Raw genomic sequence first — 8,639 nt, 5'->3', positions numbered from 1 at the left:
TCTTTCTTTCTTTCTTTCTTTCTTTCTTTCTTTCTTTCTTTCTTTCTTTCTTTCTTTCTTTCTTCCTCCTCCTCCTTCCCCCTTTTCTTTCTTTTCCTTCATCTTTCTGTCTGTCTCTCTTCCCTCTTTCTCTCCCCCTCTCCTTTTCCCTTCCTCTCCTCTATATGCCCCTCCCTTCTTCTCTCATGATAAACTTAGAATATTAATTTGTTTTTTCATTTTTCTTTCCTTGATGGTTTTATTTATTTATATTTCTTATGTTTTTCCTTTTTGGGGTATATATGGAGAAATGCTGAATGTCCAGCTTTTTTCACTGATGATTAGATTCAGGTTTGTGGGCCATGCCATTTTGATTTGCAGCTTGAACTTCTTTCCCTTTTGGTAGATATTATTATATTTCCTTATGTAATTTCTGATGACTGTGAAATGATCTTGCATTATTTGAATTTTTCTTCCTTTGTATTTCAATGTCTTCCTTTTAGTTACATGAAATTGTTAGTAAATTAGTTGGAAAATTTAGTAACATTGAAATTGTTAAATTTAACCACTAATGTCTTTCAGTTTTAAATGCAGTTTTTTTTGGGCAGTGATTCATAAATTGTCTCAATTGATGCCTCGTCTGTTTTCAGAGGCTCTGGACAATTTTCTGACTGTATTCTTACTTGCATTGTGGCATTCAGATTTTTGACTTGTCACATTATTTAGAGAGACTTATGATCTGTAAGTTATATCTTTAATTTTGGTTTTAAGGTCAGTTGCTTTAGCTTATATTGAATGAATGTGCTCTTTTAAAGTTCCATTTTACTTATCTTCTGCAAAATTGTTCTCTACATCAGTATTTTTCCATTCCAAATCTATTGATTTTGTTGTACCTTTTTAGAGTCCTTTCAAAATGAATTCTTTTTTCTAATCTGATATTTGCATTTTTTACTTTTGTGTTGAAAAATTTAACTTTTGACATATTCTCAAACTTTTAAAAATTTTATTGTTTTCTTTTGAACCACTTTGTAGTTTCTTGTTGTTCTGTGTTCTTTGGAGAGCTTGCATGATTCTGTATTTCATCAGGAACTATTGTAGATCCCAGGGGGTTTTCTAGAGCTTTCTAGATCCCAGATTTTACCCATCTAAATATAATTCTTTTACCTCAGGCCAGTTGGGTCTCTGCATCCTGATTTAAACCCTGTTATATGAGTTGATCTATATTACATGTTTTGTTGCTGTTTGTCTTTCATACTCGAAGAGGACCAATGACATCATGATGTTGGAGTCAAAGTACAGTGCATTAGACTATGACTTACCAGTCCAATATGAGCTCAGAAGGTTGTACCATAGGTTGGGCACAAAGAGTCCTTTTGAACATTTGGGATGGCGATGTCTCTAGATTTGCACATCTCATGTTTCCTTTGTGCTACTGTGATTCTACTTTGCTCGTAGAGTATAGAGCCTTCTTTGATGCGGACACACCATGCTGGGCAGTCCTGTGCCAGCATCTCACATGTCTCACAATTGATACTAAAGTTCTTCAGGGAGACCCTGAGAGTAGACTTGTGTCAATTCTTCTGACCTCCTTGTGAGTACTTACTTTGTTCAAATTTTCTGTAAATTAGTTTTTTAGGTAAACCTGTGTATGGCATTCAGGCTCTATGGGCAGCTAATTGGAGTTATACTCTGCAATAGAGTTTGAATGCTTGGCAGTTCAGCTCAAGAAAGGACCTTGGTGTCTGGTGTCTTATCTTGCCAAGTACTTTTAAGAATCTTCGAAAGACAATTCAAATAGAAGCAATTTAGTTTCCTGGCGAGGTACTGGTGTACTGTCCAGGTTTCACAGGCATGCAACAATGAGGTCAGCACAATGGCTCTGTAGACTTTCAGTTTGGTAGGCAGTCTAATACCTCTTCTCTCCCACGGTTTCTTTGGGAGCTTTCAAATGCTGAGCTGTATCACATATAGACAGTATATAGGCAAGCCAGACTTCATTCCAGATCTTCCGACTACAAAGCTAGAACTCTTCTACAGGGATCTGAGGCAGTTTATGGTCCAGTTTGACTGGAGTGTAATACAAGTATGTGAAAGAGATTAGTTTGAGATCAGACTGGAAAGATAGTGTAGTGTCTGACTGCGGAGGCCTTGAATATTAGGCTAAAGAGTTTAAACTACATTTAGTAGGCAACATGGAACCATGAAGGATTTTGAGCAGAACAGTAACATGATTATATCTGTTCATGAGGAAGATTGATTTGGTAGTAGTGTCAAGCTGAAAGAAGGGGAAGATAAATGAAAGTAGAAAGACCCATTAAGAGGCGATTTTGATAGTGACTAATAATGTGTGTGTGACTAAGGTGGTGCTTGTGAGAATAGAAAGGAAGGCACTGAAGTGAGAGACTGGGAAAGAGTGTTGGGAAGGTGAGAAGAAAAGGACAGGTTTGACAAGAGTTGGATTTTATAAGTAAGGTAAGGGAGAAGAGAAAAACAAAGAAAACAACAGAATTCCAAATGCAGGTGAATGATAGTGCTTAAGGTAGAAGCAGAGGAGGCAGAAATACTTGGATTCTCCTTAAGAGAGTTTCAAACCCTTGAGGGGAGTTGTCAAGGTTGTGGCACAAGACTGTACTTCCTGATATCTCTAGTCCCACTGAATCACCATTCTGTCCAAGTCACATGTATATTGTGATGTTTTATAAATAATGGATTTGGGGGCAGCTCGGTGGTGCAGTGAATAGAGCACCGACCCTGAAGTCAGGAAGACCTGAGTTCAGATCCGGCCTCTGACCAAACACTTGACACTTACTAGCTGTGTGACCTTGGGCAAGTCACTTAACCCCAAATGCCTAAAAATAAAAAACACGAAAACAAACCAAAAAAAAATAATGAGATTAATACTAAAAAAAAAATGGGGCAGCTAGGTGGCGCAGTGGATAGAGTACCGGCCCTGAAGTCAGGAGGACCTGAGTTCAAATCCAGCCTCAGACCAAACACTTGACACTTACTAGCTGTGTGACCATGGGCAAGTCACTTAACCCCAATTGCCTAAACAAAACAAAACAAAACAAAAACCAAATAATGGATTCTCTCTCTCTCTCTCTCTCTCTCTCTCTCTCTCTCTCTCTCCCTCCCTCTCTCTCTCTCTCCCTCTCTGTCTCTCTGTACACACTCACATGTATTATGTGTATAACTTTGCAAACCTTAAAGCACTACATAAATCCTAGCTACGGCTACTATGAATTGTTATTATTCATTATTATTTTTAATTGTGAACATTCCTTCTACACCTTAAGCAGATAGTTTTCATGATTTGCTGTGTTCCACAAAAATTACAAGGTGACCATTATTTTGGTGATAGATTTCTCTAAACTTAGCTGGGATGATCCTTAGATAACAGAAACAGTTTATTTTTCAAAACATACCAAAGGCCCTTTCATCTTGATAGGATTTTTCAAAATTGGTGCTCTGTGAATACAGTCTTCAGGACCTGAGTGGTAGATTCAGTATGACAGAACTGCCTAACTATACCTCAGATGGTTATAATGTGCAATATGTATATTTTATCCTTTCTCCTAGAATATGTCATTTAAAAAATTATATGCATCTTGGATAAAAATGATCTGGAATGATGTTCAACCAGAAAATAATTTGGGCCAGTAGATTTACAATTAGATGATTCTCAGAGTGATTCTCCTTGCTAATACCAGCCTTTCCTTCTTGTGATCTTGATCCCAGCACCCTTTCACATCTTCCAGTACCTCATTCCATCAATTGTTCCCCCATCTCACCCCCTTGTTCCTTTAATTCTTTCCATCGGCTCTTTAACACTCCCTCCAAACATGCTCAAGTATCTGGCAATGGTGAGACAACATGACAGGGCTCATCTCACCAAAGCAAGTCTTCTTTCTACTTACTCACCCTCTCAAACCTCTCATTTCTCTCCTCCCTTCCACTGTTAAACTTCTAGAAAGCTCCCTTTCCAGCCACCCACTCACTACTTATATTGCTATCTAAAATACTGGGGTAGCTAACTGGCACAGAGGAGAAAGTGCTGATCCTGAAGTCAAGAAGTCTCATCTTCCTGAGTTCAATTTTGGGCTCAGACACTTTCTAGCTTTGTGATCCTGGGCAGGTCATTTAACCCTGTTTGCCTCAGTTTCCTCATCTGTAAACTGAACTGGAGAAGGAAATGGCAAGCCACTCTAGTATCTTTGCCTAGAAAATCCCAAATGGGGTCATGAAGAGTTGAATACAACTGAATAAATTTAAAATATTGATTTGTTTTATTTTTATACTACATTTACTCCCATGTGTTCACATTCATTTATACTTTACATATCCCTTCTTTCCATTCTCCACACATTAAATCTAGTTATAGGAAGAATTAAAAAACGCCAACAAAATCAGTAAACACATCAACCATGTCTGACAGAATATGCTACATATAAGTTTCACAGTTCCTCATCTCTCTGATAAAGGGAAAGAGGTACAGTTTCTCATTTCTCCTCTGGTCATGATAATTACACAAGTTCAGTTTTATTTTATTGTTCTTTCCACTTGCCTTGTTGTAATCACTATATGTATTGTTTTCTTGATTCTGCTTCGTTCACCTTGTAACAATTCATCAAAGTCTTCTCCTAGGATAGGATGCAGGAAACTCCTAAATGAGAAAACTCCCTCTTCCAATGCAGGTTAGCAGATTCTCTGAAACTGATGGTATTAGAGTTGCCTAGGAATGGTATTAAATTCAAATAGAAATGGGGGCCACTCATCTGTACGTAAGAATCCCTGTAGGCCTCATATTGACTTAGTTTTTAAAAAATGTAACATTTATTATATTTTTATTTATTTTGTTATAATCCCCAATTGCGTTTTAATCTGGTTCCCTGCACTTGAGAGTATTATAAACTGGCATGTGGCCCTCAGGCCTCACTATTAAGGCCTCAGGCCTAGGGCACTGAGAGGTTCAATGACTTGCCAGGACCATACAACAAGCATGGGTCAGAAGTAGGTCTTGCACCCAGGTACTTATGACTTCAAAGTCAGCTGTCTATCCACTAAGCCATCCTGCCTCCCTTGTAAAAATATTAGAAATAAGATAAAGATGAAGTTATATTTGATCCTAGTGCCAAGAGAAACAATACCACTGGAGTTTATTAAGTAGGAGTGTGACATGTATAGACCTACCCTTTAGAAAGATGGGAAACTATATGGAGGCCCTAAAGTCAGATGATGATGTGAATTCAAATCCTGTCTTTGATGATTACTAGCTGTGTGATGTTGGGAAAGTCCCTTAACCTCACTGGGCCTCAGTTTTCTCTTCCATAAAATGAAATAGTTAGAATAGATGGACTCTTAGTCTTTTTCCGGCTCTATTTTTTCCCCCTGATTGCAGAGAGGAGAGAGGAGACAGGGAGACCAATTAGTAAGCCATTGTAGTAGTCCAGGTGAGAGGTGAGCAGGACCTAAACTAGGGTAATGGCTATGAATATGGAGAAAAGAGGAAAAAAGCAATGTAGAGGTAAAAATGACAAGATTTGGCAACTTACTGAAGATGTAACATGAGGGAGAGTGAGGATGACACTAAGGTTGTAAACCTGGATGACTTGAAGAAGGGTGGTGTTCTTGTAGTAATGGGGAATTTCAGAAGAAAGATAGTTTTGTTTTGGGAAAGATAATGTAATAAGATTCATAATACATTTTACCAGCCATCCATGCCTGATATGCTATGTGAGATTCTGCCCCCGTTAATTGAAAAGAGGAAAGGAAGATGCTCTTCTTTACCCATCACTGATGATTTAAGTCATATTTTCATTAACATTTATTTGCCCTTCATTCCCAAAATGTGGTGTAGTGGATGGAGAGCTGGTCTCAGAGCCAGGATGACCTGGGTTCAAGTCGCAGCCCTGACACATACTGGCTGTATGATGCCTGGGAAATTTACCTACCTTCTCAGTGCTCTAGGCAACTCTCTTAAATGGCAAGTTACAGAGAAGGTTCGGCTATCGTTAGAAGGAGTTTCTTTGTCTGGTGGTTCTCTGTATGGATGCGATTACAAATCCAGATTCTATTCCTTCATTTCCAAATGTCTCCCTCCTCTCTCTCCTATCCAGCAAGCTATCTTTTATAACACAGAAAGAAAGAAAGCCATTTACCAACACATCAACTGTGTCAGATAGTATTTGTGGTATTCCGGGTCTGTAGTCAACCCCCTCTGCAGAAAGGAGAGTAAAGTGCTTTTTGTGAACTCTTCTCAAGATCTAGTCTTGGGCATTTTAAACAGAGTTCGGTTTCTTTGTTGCTGATGTTATTTCTGTCTTTTATGTTATAATATTTTCCTGGTTCTGTTTACTTTTCTCTGCACTGGTTGCAATAAGTTAAAGGACTGGGGGGTTGGGCTGAATTGACTGTCTCAAAGAATGCCACTGTGTCTTTAAGAGACAATTGTGTAAATACTGGGTTCTATTTTGTGATTTCCTATTGCATTTATCTCAAGAATATTTCAGAAAAATGAGCTTACTCTGCATTTTTATGGCTAGAATATGCATATATTAAAATGAAGCAGAGTGCAGGTAGATTTCATTATCCATGTGCTTATTTTAAAGAAGCAGATGAATTTCCTGTTCAGGTTTCTTTTTTAAGTTTTTTTTTTTCCAACGGGAGAGATGAAAGAAGTATATATCTCTGATTTTTTAAAAAAAATTCTCCTCTACACGTTATTTCTCCAAAGGCAAAGAAAAGTGATTCTGAGAGCACAACAGAAAATCAGTTTTTAATCAAGAAAAAACAATCTGAGGAAAATAGAGATGTGCTGCACTATCTGAAAGAAATTTCAGCAGTCATTGAACCATGATTCCTCAATTTGCAGATAGCACAGTCTCTCTTTTCTAAGCATTGGAACGTTGGGCTATATTAAATTATGTAGTATTACCCAAAAGGTCACTGAAGCTACTCTTTGGTTTGGCAATGTAACAAACTGAGTAAGTTGTGAGCCCGATGAAGTTCTCAACTCTCAGTGTTTGTGTTTATAAATGTGGGGAGATAATTCTCTATAGGGATTTCCTTTATTCGAGTGACTAGAAACTCAAAATTGGAGAGGCAGTGTGGCAGTATGGAAAGAGCATTGGCCCTGAAGTCGAAAGATGTGGATTCAAGTCCTGCCTTTGATGATTACTAGCTGTGTGATGTTGGGTGAGTCCCTTAATCTCCCTGGGCCTCAATTTTCTTGTCGGCAAAATGAAATGGTTGGATTAGATGGACTCTTGAGTCCCCTTCCAGCTCTAGATATAGGATCCTATGAAAGAATGTTTAAAGATGGAGGCTGCTGACAAATCTTAAAGTCTGATATAAGTTCAATGTCATCATTACCAGGAATAGTAAGCACTGCTCCTCACTTTAGTGCCGACCTCCAAAGCATCATGCCTAAAACTCGTGAGACATTTAACAATGAAAATGTAATACCCTTGAATAACATTTTTTTATGAGCCCCTCAACACTTTTGAACAACCCAGTGTTTATCCTCCTAATTCTCTTGAAAGTTAGTTGTCTGACACAAATAATAATCATATATGAGAAGCAGTATAGTGTAGTGGATTCAGTGTAGTCTTGGAGTCAGGAGGACCTGGGTTCAAATCCTTTCAATATTATTTCTTTGATACAGGACAACTCACTAAACTTGTTGCCTCAGTCATTTCTCTAGAATTTACTGTCATAGGCCAGTTGTCTTTACTCATTTTATTTACTCTTTCTGTTTGGAATGCTCTTTCCAATCCTTTCTGTGATGCCAAGATCCCTTTTTTCCTATAAAAGACTTGTCAGGGCTGATCATCCTCCACCTCACTTCCTGGCCATGACCTCCAAACCATGCTACCTCCAATATAGTCATTATATCCATCTTCTATCCACCAGAACCTTAGATACTTTCCTAGAATCACCCTAAGATCTGATAGCTGATCTTGCACTTCATTTTCCTACAATCAGAACTCAACCTCACTTCCTGGTCACCAGCTCCAAACTATCCCACTTTATGTATATTAACACCACTCTCTTCACTTCCAGTTCCCCTTTATGTATCATTTCCTCATTAGAATGTAAGCTCTTTCCTTGTATTTATGTCCTCAGCAGTTAGAACAGTGCCTGACCCATAGTAAGGACTTTATAAATTCTTTGCTTTCCCTTGCTTTACCTTGCCTTCCCTTCCCTTCTCACCTTCTTTTTTCTTCCCTCCATTTGGGTAATAAAATCTACCTAAGGAGACTGAGGACCAGAAAGGTAAAGTGACCTGCCTGAGATCACACAACGGAAGAACAGCATTTTAAACCAGGTCCTTTGGCTTCAGTACTCTTCCTTTGCAGTATACTAGGCAGGACTATGTCTACTTTTAGAGCTGCTCCTCCACTCACCAGTTCACACTACCTTTATTTATTATTTTTAAATAAGCTTTTATTTATGTCTTCTGGTTTTGCTTCATCATAGCATACTTCATCATCATCCTTCTCTGTCCCCCATACCAGAAAGTCATCCCTTTGTTATTGTTGTTACAACAAATAGTATTTTTAAAGACAAAAAAGGGAAAAAGAAGAAAAAATTGATCAAAACATTGAAAAAGTAAAAAAAAAAACCCAACCCAAACTTATGTAATATATAAAACTTGTGGG

The sequence above is a fragment of the Vombatus ursinus genome, unplaced genomic scaffold (genome assembly GCF_900497805.2).
Source record: "Vombatus ursinus unplaced genomic scaffold, bare-nosed wombat genome assembly UNPS02014791.1, whole genome shotgun sequence".
Lineage (NCBI taxonomy): Eukaryota > Metazoa > Chordata > Mammalia > Diprotodontia > Vombatidae > Vombatus > Vombatus ursinus.
Note: the sequence above shows the minus strand (reverse complement) of the source record.